Genomic DNA, 20835 nt, shown 5'->3' on the forward strand with positions numbered 1-20835 from the left:
CTGGCTGTTAATTATTTCAGACTTATTGCTAAAACAACAAACTAAGACGGAGCTCCTCTTCTCATCGTCCTCCCCTGAAGATGGAGTCACCCTGAATATGGAGTTCCCCAGCATGGAAGCTCCCACCTTTTCTTTGGGATATCTTTCGCGCGTCTCTGGCACTGTTGCGATATCATAGCTCTCACCCAGCTGCCTGTCAGACTGGCCCTGTTTTTCTTCTCCCCTTTGTTCAGAGCTCAGACTACAGCTGCTCTCCCCCTCCTCTCTGCCTGTGCCTGCTTCTTCTCCTTCTGCCAGCATCTGAGCTTCACTGACAGGTGGGATGAGTGAGGAAGAGGCACCCTGCCACCTCCCTTTGGGGGATCCCCTTTAGGGATATTGGGAGGAACCAGCCAGAAGCCCAGGGGCCATAGTGCCTCCTGTCACTGGAAGCCATTCATTACATGGTCTACCTAAACATTAGTCAACCTGGCTGTTAACTGACAGGTGAGTTGATTCTCAGATACACACCCAATGCATATGCTGCACCTATTCTTCCGTAACCAACAAATGTCTTCTGGCCACCAAAGGCCAAGGAGAAGTGAGTTGTGAATGGGTTCTCATCAATGTCTTCTACTTCTTTGGCGATCACTCATAGCCGAGTTTGTCTTCCATAAACACGGTTTTAAAAGTGAGTCCATAAGTGACTGTAGAGGCCAATTCTGGATCCACACATCCTTCCACAGTGGGGACATTGGTTTTCACGGTGTGGATTTGCCAAGCGTGCCATCCTCTTAACACATTTCTCCCTTGCATCCTGAGTTCGAGTGTCTTCACCTTTGGTAAAGGCTGTTCTCCAGTTGGAGCGCTCGCAGGCCAGTGTTTCCCAGTTGTCGATGTTTATACTGCATTTTTAAAGATTTGCCTGGAGAGAGTCTTTGAACCTCTTTTGTTGACCACCAACATTATGCTTACCATTTTTAAGTTCATCCATGTATGAGAAGAGTCAATCATATGTTTTCTCCAAAGAAAACATTTAGATCTACCATATCTTGTAGATCAAAAAGGTAAAGAGACCTTTAGGTCCAGTCGCGGTGGAGTCTGGGGTTGCACGCTCATCTCACTTTATTGGCCAAGGGAGCCGGCGTACAGCTTCTGGGTCATGTGGCCAGCATGACTAAGCCACTTCTGGCGAAACCAGAGCAGCACACGGAAATGCTGTTTACCTTCCTGCTGGAGCAGTATCTATTTAACTACTTGCACTTTGACGTGCTTTCGAACTGCTAGGTTGGCAGGAGCAGGGACCGAGCAACGGGAGCTCACCCCGTCGTGGGGATTCGAACCGCTGACCTTCTGATCGGCAAGCCCTAGGCTCTGTGGTTTAACCCACAGCGCCACCCATGTCCCTATCTCGTAGATTAGGTTTCCTTTAAAGAAAAACCTTTACCACATCTCATAGATACGTATAGTGAGCAGGAGCACATTCCACTTCAATTTTACCCATAATTCAGAGAGAGAAAGAGAGGGAGGGAGATCAGACAAATGCTAATGAGGGGCAAAAGAAGGACCTTCGTCATGCAACACTACAATTCATGCATCAAAAAATGCCTTTTCAAAGACTGCTATCGCTGAGCTTCATTAATTAACATTTGCAGAGCACTTAGTGACTCTTACATGAAAAGTGGAGTCACGAGTGCAAAGTATCACATGCCTTGGGTGGCTCAAATGCCACCAGATTACTTTGAAGCTCTTTGCACATCCCATCTTGTTTCTGTACTTAGGCAAATTGGTCGGAGACAATTTGCAGAGCCCATTCCCACTGCCTCAAAACCACTTTTAAAAAATGCTCTTCTTAATTATTTGAAAACAAAACATTGTTCTGCAAATAACACACACACAAACACACACACAACACACTATGGAACCCAAAGGATGCCAATCCTTGGATCAGAAGACTTTTATATTGTTTGGTGGCAAGCAGTGGAGGTGGAGTTTTTTTTGCAAAACAATGTAACCAGAACAGGTGGAGAGCCTATTGCTTTTCCATAATCAGCTCCCACAGCACCAGACTGAGCCTATTCAACTTACTCTTTAGCTGAAAAAGCAAATTGACTAAACGGCTTCTATCACATTATCTCCCTGTAATAACCACCCTGGCGCATCTCTCATAATGCCTCCCTCTCTATATTTTTGCCTCACTGGGAAATACTCCAGCAGCTACCATAATTTTCCATAAAGCCTTTTAAGAAAAATAGTTGGGCGGGGAAGGTGGGGGTGTCCCAATTTGAAGATGTAACACCTTTTGCACTGGTCCAAAAAAACAAAACAATGTCTAGCAAATGATAGGAAAGAATAGAAATCCAGCATGACAGTATTATTATTATTATTTTAAAAAAAGGAAGTAGAGAAAAAGGAAAATATATATATGTGCAGCACAATGCAAAATGGAAAATAAAAGATTCAGGTAATGTGGAGTCCACTGGTTTTTGTTCACAGTGTATTGTTCATATTTCATTAGGGATGCTTCTGACATTCTCATTCCCCCCCCCTGTCTTCCAGCCAAGATTTCAGAGTTCTAAATTACTTGGTCTCCCTGCCCTCCTGCAAAGGGGTACTGATGCATAAGGCAGGGGCAGGGAGCCCAGTGCCTGCCAGAGGTTATTGGACCACAACTCCCATCAGCCCTCTCCAGCATGGCCAATCATCAGTGTTGATGTAGTCAACAAAAACATCCAAAGGGCCCTGGGTTGCCTGGCCCAGAGCTGGGAATTCTATATAGAAAAAAGAAATTTTGTAGAGAGCATTGTACGTGTCAAATCAGGTCCATACCTGGAAATAAAGAGGCAAGGAGCATGTCTTTGGGTTAAAGTAGGGCCACAACTTTCCTGGCTATTTACAGTGAATAACTAAACCAAGTTCTCTACACTTCCACATCAGTATACTTTAAAAAAAAAAGTCCTTGTGAAAATTCATAAGTGTTGTTTGTATTTTGATTTTATGTATGGGATGCTTTATATGAACTGCCCTGAGACTTTCGGGTATAGGGTGGTGTAGAAATAAAATAAATAAAATAAATTTCTCTTAAAGTAGAGTTTTTGTATGCAACTTTGCCTAATATACACATTTTTTACAAAGCAGTTTTCTACAATATAACGCACTTTTGTACATTATTCCCACTGTTATACACATCCTTTTATATGCATCCTTTACTTTTGCATATGCATTTTTGCACACGTTGCTTGGCTGGGGTGATTTTGCAGGGAGCATGAGAGGCAATTCAAAAGGAAGGCTTCTCCAGGAGGTTTCTCTCTATCACAGGCATGGGCAAACTCGGCCCTCCAGATGTTTTGGGACTCCAACTCCCATCACCCCTGACCACTGGTCCTGTTAGCTGGGGATGATGGGAGTTGTAGTCCCAAAACATCTGGAGGGCCGAATTTGCCTATGCCTGCTCTATCATCTATAGTCTATCTACCTACCACTAGGAAGAGATGCTGAGGCCAAGAGGCTGATGGGAGTTGGAGTCCAACAAATTTTGGAGGGCCCACCATTGGCTCCTTCTGACTTAACTGCCCCCCATTCCTCTCAGATTCCTGGTCTATCTACTGTTTGGTGATATTCCATCATTGGTCACCTCTTACAATTGTCCGAGAGCAGCACCTGCCCATGCTTTGCGTTTACCTGCCCTAAGTTATCTCCCTTCACAATGCACTGTGCTCACAATTCCCTCCGTCCTCAGGCTGCTGCTATCTTAAAAGAACAAAACAACACATAATACATGGACTGATGGATTTTACATATCATTTGGCCCTTAGGAATATCCCTTCCCATCCCCCAAGCAGAAGGAAAAGTAAAGAAGAGCACAAGTGGTGTTAATCAGGGGTGGGGAATGTGGCCTGAGGGACAGATTCCCTTCAGGACAATCTTCTGCATGCCAGGAGTGGATAGGGACAGAGGCAAATTGGGTACAGAAATGCGAATTTTACCCTGGAATAGTAGACTAGTTTCCATACACAGGAGTCTAGGGAGGAGTTTCCAGGGGAAGGCCCTAGTAGGGGGAATCCTTAAACCCCCTCCCATTTACTGGAAGCCAGGACACTTCCACCCAGATAAGCAAGGGGAACTATCAGAGTTAAAGGGCACATACCAGCCAGGCAAAAACACTCAAGGGGGGCATGAATCAAAGGCAGTGAGGGGTGTGGCTACTGAAGGTGTCCGGCCTGGGGGGATGCCTAACGACTCAATTGTTTTCATGTGTAATTGCCTATACTTTGGAACTCCTCGCCTATTGAAAGCAGGCAGGAGCCACCACTGTACTCTTTTGGGCACCTGCTATAAATATTATTCTTTAGACAACCCTACCCAGAGGCTTGGGAAGTGGAGGTAATTTTAATCTGTTTTAGTATTTTAACTCTTGCATGTTTGAAAGTAGAGTTGTAATGTTTTTCTTTGTTTGCTGTTTTATCTTTTGTAAACAGCTTTGAGGTTTTTTTTATAGAATCAAGTGGTGTATAAATTTTTATGAAATAAATAAAACAAATGAAAATTAGACAGAGAGGTCTGGTGTGTGGTGTGGTGTGGTGTGTGTGTGTGTGTGTGTGCATTTGGCCCCTGGGTCTCAAGTTTCACACTGCTGGTATAAATCAGGGACAGGAGGAACACGCTGCCTTCCTCAGCCCTAATAGCTTTCTTTCTTTCTTTCTTTCTTTCTTTCTTTCTTTCTTTCTTTCTTTCTTTCTTTCTTTCTTTCTTTCTTTCTTTCTCTCTCTCTCTCTCTTTCTCTCTCTCTTTCTCTCTCTCTCTCTTTCTCTCTCTTTCTCTCTTTCTCTCTTGTCTTTGTGATTTTCCTTTCTTTCTCCCTTTTGAAGTTTTCTGCTCATCGATTTCTCTTCTAACGCACCCATGTTTTTGAAATGTGTGTGGATGATTCCAATCACAACTTAATCAATATCCACATGACAGGTTTATTTCCCAGGCTCGAAAGCAATTCCTTTATTGTGCTGACACCATTTGTTACTTTGAAAAGTGCACAATTTATGCAAGCTCCTGAAAAGGGGAACCTAATGTAAATATCTCAGAAAGAAAGGCCTGCAAACCCAGAGCTAATCCTGTTCGTCTTAATTTTGCTTAAACTAGTGAGGCACGTAAGCAGCAATTTCATGGTGAGAGGGTCTAGGAACATAAGAAGCTGCCTTATATTGAATGAGTCCATTGGTTTGCCCAGCTCAGAATAGTGACTGGCAGCATCTGCCCAGATGTTCAGACAGGTGTGTCTCCTAGTGCTCAACCAAGGCAAACACCTGAGCTTCTTGCTTTGACATGGTACCTGTCCCGACCATGTCTACAACTCCGTCCACCTCCCTCCAATTCCCATCATCCCTGACCACTGGTCCTGTTAGCTAGGGATGATGGGAGTTGTAGTCAAAAAACAGCTGGAGACCCAAGTTTGGCCAACACTGATGTATGGCAATGTGATGGAAAAAGCAGTGTAAACAGCTCCAAAAGCTTGTTGTTGTTGTTGTTTAGTCGTTTAGTCGTGTCCGACTTTTCGTGACCCCATGGACCAGAGCACACCAGGCACTCCTGTCTTGCACTGCCTCCCACAGTTTGGTCAAACTCATGTTCGTAGCTTCGAGAACACTGTCCAACCCTCTCGTCCTCTGTCGTCCCCTTCTCCTAGTGCCCTCAATCTTTCCCAACATCAGGGTCTTTTCTAGGGAGTCTTCTCTTCTCATGAGGTGGCCAAAGTATTGGAGCCTCAGCTTCACAATCTGTCCTTCCAATGAGCACTCAGGGCTGATTTCCTTCAGAATGGATAGGTTTGATCTTCTTGCAGTCCATGGGACTCTCAAGAGTCTCCTCCAGCACCATAATTCAAAAGCATCAATTCTTCGGCGATCAGCCTTCTTTATGGTCCAGCTCTCACTTCCATACATCACTACTGGGAAAACCATAGCTTTAACTATACGGACCTTTGTTGGTAAGGTAATGTCTCTGCTTTTTAAGATGCTGTCTAGGTTTGTCATTGCTTTTCTCCCAAGAAGCAGGTGTCTTTTAATTTCGTGACTGCTGTCACCAGCTGCAGTGATCAAGGAGCCCAAGAAGGTAAAATCTCTCACTGCCTCCATTTCTTCCCCTTCTATTTGCCAGGAGGTGATGGGACCAGTGGCCATGATCTTGATTTTTTTTGATGTTGAGCTTCAGACCATATTTTGTGCTCTCCTCTTTCACCCTCATTAAAAGGTTCTTTAATTCCTCCTCACTTTCTGCCATCAAGGTTGTGTCATCTGCATATCTGAGGTTGTTGATATTTCTTCCGGCAATTTTAATTCCGGCTTGGGATTCATCTAGTCCAGCCTTTCACATGATGAATTCTGCATATAAGTTAAATAAGCAGGGAGACAATATACAACCTTGTCGTACTCATTTCCCAATTTTGAACCAATCAGTTGTTCCATAAAAGCTTAAAATCACTATTTTTTGGGGGGGGGGTTTCAGTAATTCTAATGGGTTTCTAAAGAAAACTCAACAACTTTGCGGGTGTCAGGAATTTTACTTTTTGGAATATGGCAACCCTATGTTATCCTTGCTCTGGGGTGCTTGTTTCAGAAGTAACAGGCAATGAATCTGTCAGCAGAGCCATTAAAATGTGTGTGTGTTTGTGCATGCACATTCCTGAAAGTCTTGCCAGCCACCGAAATGATTTGTTATTTTTTAAAATAAAAAACAAGTTTGCATCAAAACCAGAATTAGATTGTCACTAGTTAATTATCACTTGTCAAACAGGCAACACAACACATGCCTGGTTTAATTCCTGTACAGATTTGCAAAACGACCTCCCTCTTTTTGTAATGTTTTTTACTTATTAATTTTTTTAAAAAAATAAACCCCAAAGAGAATGAGATTGAACCTTTTATGCTGGGGGACATTCATTGTTTAAAATGACTCCCAGTGGGTTTTGCTATTGGAAAAAAGAACTTTTTTAAAAATAAGAATAATAAAAAGCATGACATAACAGGATTGAATTTTGCTGTTGTGAAAAGTGGCTTGTTCTGAGATCATATAGCAAAATGTTGAGTAAATCGTGATGGCATTTCTAGGGTGCTAAAATGCCCTTTATCCTAATGCAGACGTATTGAGACAGCTAAAGCTTTCTGGTGATTCCTAAGTAATATTGGGTCTGAATTTCAAAGTGAACTCACCTGTTCAGTACCTTCTGGACAAATATACAGATTGAAACTATTCATTTAGTAATTAAATTTCTGTCCTTCATCTCCTTCCAATGGAGTCTCATGCAGCAAAGTACAAAGAAGCAAAAAGCATAACCGACATGTAAAATAAATAATGACATTTAAAGCCTTTTAAAAGAGTAAGTACATCTAAAAACAGTCCCATATCCTCACTGCTAACAATGTCAGTTACAAGGAACAATATTTTCCATCCATCAACAGGAATGTTTTTTGTGTTCCTATAGAATGTTAATAAGAAGGGAGACAAATGCCCCCTAGACCATTTTTGTCTGACTAGGGCCTTATGTGCATTATATTTTTTAAATACAGTCATGGCTCCCCCCCCCAAAAAAAAGCATCCTGGGAACTGTAGTTGGAAAGGCTACAGTTGTCACAATGGCAAAATGCCCAAGCAGGTGCTTAATTGGTAATCGCTTTAGCTGCCACTCAACTGGGAGTGCCTTAGACCTTGTGCTCAAACAATCTGTTGCTTTTTAGATTCCGTATTGCTCCTGAGACCTAGTGCCCATCCTGTTATGATGTATGTAAAGAAAACCTACAAAGTGCTCTGAAGACAAATTGGGTTTATGTTGGCAGAACTTTTCATGGATTGTGAGCCAGGGCCCTGATCCAAATCCGCCACTACTCTCACTCTGCCTCTGAGGTGCCTTTGGAGCCAGCTCTGCTGACAGATAGCCATCCAACCTCTGTTTAAAAACCTTCAAAGAAGGAGAGTCCACGGCCCTCTGAGATAATCTGTTCAACTATTAAACAGCACTTCTTGTCAGAAAATCCCTAATTCTAATTGGAATCCACTGGTTCAGGTCCTTGCTGAACTATATCATCCCTCCACCATCCCTGATTATTTGCAAAGCTGGCTGTGGTTGATGTAAGTTGGACTTCAACAACATCTGGAGGGTTCCCTGCTTTAAGATTTTGAATATCCTAAAGTTGATATTTACTATTATTAGTCTTTACTTAGACAGTGTTTTGGTATTTTATTTTTGCTCCTGTGGGATTTCTCTCTCTCTCTCTCTCTCTCTCTCTCTCTCTCTCTCTCTCTCTCTCTCTCTCTCTCTCTCTCTCTCTCTCTCTCTGTATCTATCCATCTCTATAATCTAGCTAGACCTTCATGAATACAATGAGAATACCATGAACTGCATTTGTCAATCATACCCTCCAAAATTTCTCTGTTGAAAACAGGGGTGGCCTACCCCCCCCCAACATTTCTTCAATGAAAATAGCAACATCCTAAGGAAAAGTTGGACATTCCGACATCAAATCAGAAACTGGGACAGCTTCTGTAAATCCGGGACTGTCCCTAGAAAATAGGGACACATGGAGGGGCTGAGATGTAGCCTCTCTATAGACTTCTGTCTTTACAGGAGCTAAAGATGTTCCTGTAATGCGTATAAATGGCTAAAAGATCTTTGGCTTAAAGGAGCATTGATAGAGTTTGGATGCTGGTGTTTACTACCGTGTTTCTCCGAAAATAAGACACCGTCTTATATTTATTTTTCCTAAAAAAACACATGGTGGCTTATTTTCAGGGGATGTGTTATATTTTATTACATGTCTAGCCTAGCCTCTTCCTTGGCACCCTTCAGAACTGCGCCTATCACTATGTCTTATTTCCGGGGTATGGCTTATATTGCACAAATGCTTAGAAATCCTGCTATGGCTTATTTTATGGGTATGTCTTATTTTCAGAGAAACAGGGTAGCTACCAAATGCAGCCTGCCTGCTATGATAAAGTTTTCAAGGAAACTTTTTGGAATGTAGCAGGCAAAGGAAATACAAATCTAGCTTCTGTAGCTGGTTAGTAACAAAGGGCCTTCAGGGATGGGGGGGGGGACTGATAACATGTTGCTTGCTTGTGGGAGCAAGGAAACTGTCAGTGCTTTTACAGACTAGCACAGTCTGTTTACCCTGTTCCACCACAAATACTTGAATATTTGCAGACAAATTATTATGCAAACACCATATGTCACTAGTGCTCCCGAGAAAACTGAATCCAGAAAAGGGTACACACCCAGGAAACTTCCCCACCGCTGAGGGAAATGAAGAGAGTGAAATTATTTACCATACGCTAAAATTTATACATGTCCTCCTGGCTCTCAGCCACATAATTCTCTTTCCCCACACGCTCCCTAGTGAGAATAACAATATTAACAACAGAAACTACAATAATGACAAACAACAGCAACAACACTCACAATAAAAACTCTCTCCATGAAAAAACAAATCCTTTCAAAAATGAAACAGTGTCTGTTTAATCATACCCTTGATCAGCTGGAGAACACAAAAACAATCCTCTTAAAACATGAAATGCAGGCAGCAGACTGTGAGGACTTTACAATGGAGGAAGGCAGAAATGAAAGCACTGTATGTAGCTGACATCACTGCCCAGCGCTAAGCAATTTGCAAAGACCAGCAAGTAATGTAGAAATTATCTCTCTTTTACATTGTGTCTTCCATTACCCACTTTTCTCTGTTTGGTTTACTTTTGTTCTGTTATGCAACGGATGCTGCCAACAAGAAGGCATTTGTTATTAGCATTATTACGATGATTATTGGTAAATAAAGACTCTATCTTCCCTCACTGCAAATTCTGGGGAAAAAACACAACTTGGGGTGTGCAATCCCAAGGAACACATACAGAGTGAATTTCTATGGGAAAGGGGGGGGGAGCGATATTCACAGGAACATAAGAAGGGTCTTCCTGGATCAGATCAAAGGCCCAGCTACTACAGCATCCTGCTTCCTCCCACAGAGGGTAGGGATGTGCAGATCTGCCAGTTTCGGTTTCTCTCCATTTCTCATTTCTATGGTTGATGGTTTATAGCAGGGTTCCCCCAAACCTGGGTCTCTAGCTAGCAAGAGCAGATGGGAATTGTAGTCCAAAAACAACTGGATACCCAAGCTTGGAAACCCTGGTTTATGGGAAGCGTTAAAATAATGGAATTAAATAAATAAATGGCTCAAAATCCTGCTGCCTCCCGCAAACCCCACTCTTTATAAGAAAGAGTGGAAAGGCCTGGGGAGCCATTCCATGACATTTTCAACCAGTGCTATGTCTATGGCAGGCATCCCCAAACTTTGGCCCTCCAGATGTTTTGGACTACAATTCCCATCTTCCCTGACCACTAGTCCTGTTAGCTAGGGATCATGGGAGTTGTAGGCCAAAACATCTGGAGGGCTGCAGTTTGTGGATGCCTGGTCTATGGGAACTATGAAGCTATATTACATCAGGACAGATGTTTTAACAACCTTAGCTCAGTATTGTCTGGCTCAGGAGTAACCTTCAGATGTTGTAGGACTACTGGTCCCATCATTCCTGACCATTGGCCATGCTGTGTAGATGAACTTGAGCTTGAAACGCTGGGTGAGATCCCATGGACAGAAATACAGAAATACTAAAAGGGAAGGGAGTTCATGACGGTTGGGAGTTTGTTAAAAGGGAGGTATTAAAAGCACAACTTCAGGCAATACCAATAAGACGGAAACATGGAAGGTGTCTAAAGAAGCCAGGGTGGCTATCTAAAGAACTTTTAACTGAGTTAAGATTTAAAAGGGATATGTACAAAAAATGGAAAAGGGGGGAAATCACCAGAGAGGAATTCAAACATATAGCCAGCACGTGTAGAGACAAAGTCAGAAAAGCTAAAGCACAGAATGAACTCAGGCTCGCCAGAGAGGTTAAAAGCAACAAAAAGGGCTTTTATGGGTATGTCCGTAGCAAAAGGAAGAACAAGGAAATAGTGGGGTCACTTAGAGGAGAAGATGGTGAAATGCAAACAGGGGACAGAGAAAGGGCAGAACTCCTCAATGCCTTCTTTGCCTCAGTCTTCTCCAAGAAAGAAAACAATGCCCGACCTGAAGAATATGGAGCAGATGATTCAGCAGGGGAAACACAGCCCAAAATAAGTAAGGAGGTAGTACAAGAATACTTGGCTAGTTTAGATGTATTCAAGTCTCCAGGGCCAGATGAACTACATCCAAGAGTATTAAAAGAACTGGCAGAGGTGATTTCAGAACCACTGGCAATAATCTTTGAAAGTTCCTGGAGAACAGGCGAAGTTCCAGCAGACTGGAGGAGGGCAAATGTTGTCCCTATTTTCAAAAAAGGGGAAAAGAGAGGACCCAAACAATTACCGCCCAGTCAGCCTGACATCAATACCAGGAAAGATTCTAGAGCAGATCATTAAGCAAACAGTCTGTGAGCACCTGGAAAGAAACTCTGTGATCACTAAAAGTGAGCATGGGTTTCTGAAAAATAAGTCATGTCAGACTAATCTGATCTCATTTTTTGACAGAATTACAAGCCTGGTAGATGAAGGGAACGCTGTGGATGTAGCCTATCTTGATTTCAGCAAGGCCTTTGACAAGGTGTCCCATGATATTCTTGTAAAGAAGCTGGTAAAATGCGGGCTAGACAATGCTACCATTCAGTGGATTTGTAACTGGCTGACTGACCGAACCCAAAGGGTGCTCATCAATGGCTCCTCCTCATCCTGGAGAGTAGTGACTAGTGGGGTGCCACAGGGTTCTGTCTTGGGCCCAGTCTTATTCAACATCTTTATCAATGACTTGGATGATGGGCTTGATGGCATCCTGAGCAAGTTTGCAGATGACACCAAATTGGGAGGGGTGGCTAATACCCCAGAGGACAGAATCACACTTCAGAATGACCTTAACAGGTTAGACAACTAGGCCCAAGCAAACAAGATGGATTTTAACAATGTAAAGTACTACACTTGGGCAAACATTTTTTTTGAAAGGCACAAATACAGGGTGGGTGACACCTGGCTAAAGAGCAGTACATGTGAAAAGGATCTAGGAGTCTTGGTAGACCACAAACTTGACATGAGTCAACAGTGTGATGCAGCAGCTAAAAAAGCCAATGCAATTCTGGACTGCATCAATAGGAGTATAGCATCTAGATCAAGGGAAGTAATAGTACCACTGTATTCTGCTCTGGTCAGACTGCACCTGGAGTACTGTGTCCAGTTCTGGGCACCACAGTTCAAGAAGGATACTGACAAGCTGGAACGTGTTGAGAAGAGGGCAAACAAAATGGTCAAAGGCCTGGAAACGGTGCCTTATGAGGAACGCCTTAGGGAGCTGGGTATGTTTATCCTGGAGAAGAGAAGGTTAAGGGGTAATATGATAGCCATGTTCAAATATATCAAAGGATGTCATATAGAGGAGGGAGAAAGGTTGTTTTCTGCTGCTCCAGAGAAGCGGACACGGAGCAATGGATTCAAACTACAAGAAAGAAGATTCCACCTAAACATTAGGAAGAACTTCCTGACAGTAAGAGCTGTTCGGCAGTGGAATTTGCTACCAAGGAGTGTGGTGGAGTCTCCTTCTTTGGAGGTCTTTAAGCAGAGGCTTGACAGGCATATGTCAAGAATGCTTTGATAGTGTTTCCAGCTTGGCAGGGGGTTGGACTGGAAGGCCCTTGTGGTCCCTTCCAGCTCTATGATTCTATGATTCTATGAACAACACCTGGAGGCACTTTGCTAGTTATTCTTAGTCTGGTCTGATTGGCAATAACTATCCATCATCTCTGTCTTTAACCAGCTACCTGGAGTCATAGCTGCCAAGTTATCCCTTTTTTTAAGGGATTTTCCCTTATGCTGAATAGGCTTCCTCGCGAGAAAAGGGAAAACTTGGCAGCTATGCCTGGAGTCATTTTAGCCAGCTATGAAACCTGGAAACTTATACATGTAAAGCTTGCACTGTGCCACTGAGCTGTACCTTCCCAAGAATGCTATGTGAGAGACTCCAGCACAACCCATAGCCAAGATTGCTTATTTCTATAGTAACTGAGGTCATTTTCAGGTTCCCAGCAACTGTTGTTGTTGTTTAGTCGTTTAGTCGTGTCCGACTCTTCGTGACCCCATGGACCATAGCACGCCAGGCACTCCTGTCTTGCACTGCCTCCCGCAGTTTGGGCAAACTCATGTTCGTAGCTTCGAGAACACTGTCCAACCATCTCGTCCTCTGTCGTCCCCTTCTCCTTGTGCCCTCAATCTTTCCCAACATCAGGGTCTTTTCCAAGGATTCTTCTCTTCCCAGCAACTAGGTACAATCAAATTGCAGGGAGATGGCAAACAATGGTTTAGCGGAGGCTGCTTGCAAAATGTGAGACTTTTTCAGTACCCTTAATTCACACCAGCTTTTTCCAATCTGGTGCCCTTCGAGATGTTATTGGACTCCACATCCCATCAGTCCCTGCCGGCATGGGCTGATGGGATTTGTAGTCCAATATGATCTGGAAGGGCACAAGGTTGAACCTACATCACATAGAGATATATCCTCTTCAGGCCAGACCTTACCAGCCCAGGAGCAAAATTAAATATTTTGCCTGGGTACTTTAAGAGGGAAAGATTAATCAAATGTTATTATAGGTTTTATGTGCGTGCTTCAATTTGCATTTTTAAAAGGCATGATCTTGCTTAGTCTCTGAATACCGCTTTTTGTGTTTACCACTTAGATTGATTCTGTGTTTGATAGGTTATAATTAAAGCAGGCACATTAAGGATTTAATAGTGCTACTTATTGTTAAGAAGGATTAAAGGGGAATTGGGATTTATCCTCTCCTTTAATTACTTTGATTAACAGAGAATGTTGGCTTCTGAGATAGGAGTGTTCTGCTTTGACCTTGGGAAAGTTCCTTAACCCCTTCGGGGATCACGTCAATTCCATTTGCACCTGTGTGAACTCTGAGAGCACAAGCTTCGAAGTGCGATAAAGGTGGGGGGGGGGAGCAGAATAAAGAAATGTGTGATAAACAGGGCCAGCCCAAGCCATTTTACAACCCGAGGCAAAGGACAAGAAGGGGTCCATTTTTCACAAGCAGAAACCATCCAAATGTTACTAAATCCTCCCTTCTCATTTTCCCAGTCTTAAACTCATTTCTCTTTTTGTTAATCTGAATTTTTACTGAAAGTTTTCAACATAAAATACAATAAAAACCAAACCAATCTATGTAAAAACGGAGAAGGAAAGCAAAACAAACCAACAAAGAAAGAAAGAAGGAGAGAAAGCAAAAGGATACAATAGGAGGGAAAGAAAGAAAGAGAGAGAGAGAGAGAGAGAGAGAGAGAGAGAGAAAGAAAGAAAGAAAGAAAGAAAGAAAGAGAAAATGCAGAGCTCTCTGTCAGGGATAGATCTTAGCCTTTATTTCACAAAAGAGAGAGTGGGCCATCCCATCTCTCACCTGGGAGTTTCCATTTCTTCCCCCAGTCTCCTAGCCTGGGAGTTCTTTCCTTTCCTGTCTCTCATGCAGGATCCTTCATCAGTCATCTATCACCATACATAATTTTATAAACTATCACATCAGAAAGAGCAGTCAGGGAATTAAGGCTGACATGAGACTGGAGAATCTTAATTCCTCTGGGCTGTCGTCATCATGAACAAAACTGATTACATCCAAGAGGCCCACAGACAACTTTCCAATACTGCCTTTTACATGAAATTGGACTCAGACCCCACACAAGCATACAAAAAAGAACTGAACAAGATTATTAAGGAGCTACCCCTACACATCCAAGAACAGATCCTCACAAACACACCAGCGGAACCTCGGCCAGGAACTTTCTATCTTCTACCCAAAATACACAAACCAGGAAACCCAGGACGCCCCATCATCTCAGGTATTGGCACCATTACAGTGGGTGTTTCCGGCTATATGGACTCTGTTCTGAAACCATATGCTATCAGTGCTCCCAGCTACGTACGTGACACCACAGATTTTCTGAGGAAAATACAATATTTGAACAATCTTCCTAACAATACTATACTAGCCACTATGGATGTGGAATCTCTATATACCAACATCCCACACAATGATGGTTTACAAGCCATAAGGAACACCATTTCAGATAAAACCACAGCGGACTTTGCTACCAAACTCTGCCACTTTGTCCTTACCCACAACCACTTCAAATTTGGTGATGACCTGTTCCTCCAGATCAGCGGCACAGCCATGGGCACCCGCATGGCCCCGCAGTATGCCAACATCTTCATGGCAGATTTAGAACAACGTTTCCTTAACTCCTACCCACTCAAACCTCTCCTGTACCTGTGATACATTGACGATATTTTTATTATCTGGACACATGGACAACAGACCCTGGAAACCTTCCACCAGACATTCAATGACTTTCACCCCACCATCAACCTAACAATGAACCAATCTATGCAAGAAATACATTTTTTGGACACTACTATAAAAATACAGGATGGACGTATAGACACCACCTTATACAGAAAACCAACTGACCGACAAACATATCTACATGCTTCTAGCTACCATCCCAAACATACCAAACAATCCATCGTATACAGCCAGGCCTTACGTTACAACCGCATCTGTTCCAACTCTACAGACAGAGAATCTCACCTAAGAGATCTACAGCAAACCTTTTTAGAACTAAAATATCCACCTGATGAAGTTAAACAACAGATCAACAGAGCCAGACAGATACCTAGAGAGAACCTGCTGCAAGACAGACCCAAAAAAGAAAATAACAGAACACCACTAGTCATCACATACAGCTCCCAAGCTAAAACAGTACAACGCATCATCAGAGATCTACAGCCTCTCCTGGACAATGACCGCTCCCTTTCTCAAGCTCTGGGAGGAAGACCTTTCATTGCCTACAGACAGCCACCCAATCTTAAACAACTCCTCACCCACAATAATACAACCAGACTTAACATGGACACTGGTACCAGAGCCTGCAATAAACCCAGATGCCAACTTTGCTGCCACATACACCCAGACAACACCATTACTGGCCCCAACAACATCCAACATACCATCTCAGGACTATTTAATTGCTCATCCTCTAACATTGTGTATGCCATCAAATGCCAACAGTGCCCTTCAGCTCTCTATATTGGACAAACAGGCCAAACCCTACGCCAAAGGATAAATGGACATAAATCTGACATCAGGAACCAGAAGACAGAAAAACCAGTAGGAGAACACTTCAATCTCCCAGGACATTCTATACAAGATCTCAAAGTAGCTGTCTTACTACAAAAGAATTTCAGAAATAGACTGGAAAGAGAAGTTGCTGAATTGCAACTTATCACCAAGCTCAAAACCATGGAGGGACCTGGTTTGAACAGAGATATCGGGTTCTTATCTCATTATACATGATAAGCGATCTTCAGCCATCTCAACCCTTGCTTTTTCATACAAAACCATTTGCAGTCGTTTGCGGTCATCAACAGCTATCAGTCAGTCAATCACCCATTTCCACCACCCTTCTGAGTGATCCCCCCTCCCCATCCCCACCCCTCCCCACCCCTTCTCTACATAAGTGCCTGGAAACTTCCATTTCACTGTATCTGAAGAAGTGTGCATGCACACGAAAGCTCATACCAAAATAAAAACTTAGTTGGTCTTTAAGGTGCTACTGAAGGAATTTTTTTATTTTACTTCGATCCAGACCAACACGGCTACCTACCTGTAACTAAAGCCAGTTAGTTCATCATGTGTTTTGCTAATGTGATGCAGAGCCTTTGATAGTCTAGCCTACAATTACTTAAGCTCTTCTTCAGTACTGGTTAGGATCAGAGAACAGATCCATCAAAAATGTGAGAAAAAGAAAAAGATCGAATTTCTACAAAAGTCAAATGGCTTTTCCAAAGATGACATGTGGAAAGTGAGAATGAGATTGCTGTTGCCAATAGACCTCCAAGAAGTTGAAGAAGGAAACTTGGAAGACAGAAAGTCATGATAAACCATGCAATGACAAAGAGAAAACGGTCGGCTCGGGCAAGGCTGTGGATAGCTTTAAATAGGGATGAATGAGGAAGCCAGTCTTCCAAATGTTGTTGGACTACAACTCCCATCATCTCTGAACATGGACTATGTCCTTTATGAAGCTGACCTCCCCCAGAAACACAGAGCCAAACAGGGCTGGCACAAGTCATTTTGCTGTTTGAGGCAGAGGAGAAAATGCCCCCTCCTTATTCCACATATCAAAGCTGCCTAGACTAGTATTCAAGTCTTTTTTCAAGAAAGGAGATCAAATAGTATTCTCCACTGCAGTTGAGGGCAGCAGACTAGCTTCAAAGGGCCAGGACACACTTTGTGTCCATCACCATTTTGCCAGCCAACCTTCTTCTTCTTTGGCGATCACTCATAGCCGAGTAAGATTGTCTTCCATATACACGGTTTTAACAATGAGTCTGTAAGTGACTGTGAAGGCCAATTCTGGATCCACACGTCCTTCCACAGTGGGGACATTGGTTTCCGGGCGGGAGTTGGTCACGGTGTGGTTTTGCCAAGTGTGCCTTCCTCTTAGCACGTTTCTCCCTTGCATCCTGAGTTTGAGTGTCTTCACCTTTGGTAAAGGCTGCTCTCCAATTGGAGCGCTCGCAAGCAAGGGTTTCCTAATTGTCAGTGTTTATACTACATTTTTAAAGACTTGCATTGAGACAGTCTTTAAAAAGAGGTGCCTGAGCTCACCCATGAGCTCACCCCTTCTTAGAATGGCAATGGTGCCCACCTGAGAGGAACTGAATTCTGATGAGATCCAACTAGGGAAAAAAGCCCTACTTATAATTAAAAGGTAAAGGTACCCCTGACCGTTAGGTCCAGTCACAGACAACTCTGGGGTTGCGGTGCTCATCTTGCTCTATAGGCCGAGGGAGCCGGCGTTTGTCCGCAGACAGCTTCCGGGTCATGTGGCCAGCATGACTTAGCTGCTTCTGGCGAACCAGAGCAGCGCACAGAAATGCCATTTACCTTCCTGCCGGAGCGGTACCTATTTATCTATTAGCACTTGATGTGCTTTTGAACTGCTAGGTGGGCAGGAGCTGGGACTGAACAATGGGAGCTCACCCCATCATGGAGATTCGAACCGCCAACCTTTTGATCAGCAAGCCCTAGGCTCAGTGGTTTAGCCCACAGAGCCACCCATGTCCCTTTGCTTATAATTACTGTTATTCATTAGACTTATTAGTTGCTTGCTAACTGAAGGTCTCCAAGTGACTTACAGCCACATTTCAAAAGTGGAATAGAAGTATATTATAGCATAATATTTAGGATGAATGGCAAGGAAAGCTGCCACTGTTGCCCCCGCTGTCTGTGGTCCATCATCTGCCACCAGCGTTAGTTGCCTCACCGGCCTTGCAGCCACGTTTTCAGTTCTTGTAAATAAAGTAGCAAAACTATACTTAAGTCAGAAGCACCCCACTCCCTCCCCTTTCCCACTGCAGACATTTCTGTTGATGTAACTCTGGTGTTGCCTTGTGCTAAATTATTCAGCTCAAGTAAGGATTTAATTAAAATTTCATAAGGCAGTCGCTGCACAGTATTTCAGCGCCAACTGATCACTGAGATCACATTTGTGGAGATCTGACAATGAAGCAGCACGATCTTTATCTCTTTCCCGGGCTCATTACAAAACAATTATTCAGGGGAGCTAATTAATGGGTAAGTGGACATGAATATTTCACCCCTTGTATATAGAACAGCCTTATGGGCATCTTTGTTTCAATAAGGAACTACTGGTCATATTTATCTGCAATCTAAATAATTGCTATCTCTCTCTCTGACGCTTGCTCGCCCAAGCAAGATTGAGATGTTTCTGCCTCACATTCAACCCTTCGTGCTTGGAAATCAGGGGAATGCTGTGTCCTCACTAGGTATAGGGTTTAATTCTCTAATTAATGCCGACTCTACCTAATTCACATTTCCTGGAAAAATATGCAAACCAAAAATGCTATCATCACTGAAAAATTGCACATATATGAATTTTGCAATGCAGTTCTCCAAGCAAGTAATGGGTACAAAAATGGACCTGCTAGGTAAAGTGTGACTAAAAATGCATATGCAGTAGTTGGGGGAAAAAAAGATACAGGAAAGCATTGTGTCAGGGGAAATTCCTCACAAAACTGGCCATATTAGGTCAAACTGTATGCAAAAAGATGCAGATCAGGAGGAAATCCACACCAAAATGCTAATTTGCAAACTGATATGTGGAGGACTGGAATGTGGAGGACTGGAATTAAGCCTAGAAAATGAGAAATTGGGAGAAACCAAAACGGACTGTATCATCTATCCCTAATCCTCACAATAGTCCACAGGAAGTTACCGTCTGTTGTTTTAGGTGAATGGCCCACATAACCAGCTGCTGATGACAACAATAGTCCACAGGAAGTTACCGCCTGTTGTTTTAGGTGAATGGCCCACATAACCAGCTGATGATGACAACAATAGTCCACAGGAAGTTACCGCCTGTTGTTTTAGGTGAATGGCCCACATAACCAGCTGCTGATGACAACAATAGTCCACAGGAAGTTACCGCCTGTTGTTTTAGGTGAATGGCCCACATAACCAGCTGCTGATGACAACAATAGTCCACAGGAAGTTACCGCCTGTTGTTTTAGGTGAATGGCCCACATAACCAGCTGCTGATGACAACAATAGTCCACAGGAAGTTACCGCCTGTTGTTTTAGGTGAATGGCCCACATAACCAGCTGATGATGACAACAATAGTCCACAGGAAGTTACCGCCTGTTGTTTTAGGTGAATGGCCCACATAACCAGCTGATGATGACAACAATAGTCCACAGGAAGTTACCGCCTGTTGTTTTAGGTGAATGGCCCACATAACCAGCTGATGATGACAACCCATCCCAATACCTGCTGCCTGAGATCTTTGAACTGGAGATGGTGGGGGATCAAACCCATCTGGATTAACTTGATCACAGTCATTCTGAGCCAGGCATCCCCAAACTGCGGCCCTCCAGATGTTTTGGCCTACAACTCCCATGATCCCTAGCTAAATGGACAAGTGGTCAGGGATGATGGGGATTGTAGTCCAAACCATCTGGAGGGCCGTAGTTTGGGGATGCCTGTTCTGAGCTATGGGACTTCTTCAAGAGGATGAGAAACAAAAGGTGTACCAATAATTTCCATTAGTTGGCAATGGCTCTAGAAGTGGCCACACAGCACATGTTCGTATATAGAGTTTACATGCAGCAGCAGAAGTTTACTTTAAGTAAATGAATGCTTGCTTGGAGTTGAAAGGCATTCAGAATGAGACTCACACACCTCTCTCTATGCTTGACCCAGACAAAAAGATTGGGGAGATTGCTGAGGGTGAGATAGAGAGGTCTGGAGGGCCACACTGGGTCCCCAAGGCCTGAGGTTCCCCATCAATGCCTTTAAAGGTTCCTGTGTGTTTCTCAGTTGTGTGGCTCAGCTCACAATTAATCAGACCCCCGATGACTATCAGAATGAAGAGATGATAAAACCAATAGCTGCAAGACTGAGCTATTAGCAAGCCGAGCTATTTCCCAATGCATTTTGAACATTCTGAGTAATGTGATTCTAGCAGGAAAAAATAACAGCACAGACTCCATTCACATGGGAAATAGAATACAGAGCATGATTTGCACTTCTTGTCGCATGTATATTAAAAATTGCAGCAAAGACATTTTTAAAAATCCTGGAGCAGATGACGTCCAGATTTAGTGGGGGGTGTCTCCCTCCCTCCTTCCCTCCCTCCCTCTCTCTTACACACACACAAGTTTATTAGAATAAAATTGTCAAGATTATTAGAATAATTACATGGCACAGGTCATTATTAC

Source organism: Zootoca vivipara, chromosome 6 (assembly GCF_963506605.1).
Source record: "Zootoca vivipara chromosome 6, rZooViv1.1, whole genome shotgun sequence".
Taxonomy (NCBI): domain Eukaryota; kingdom Metazoa; phylum Chordata; class Lepidosauria; order Squamata; family Lacertidae; genus Zootoca; species Zootoca vivipara.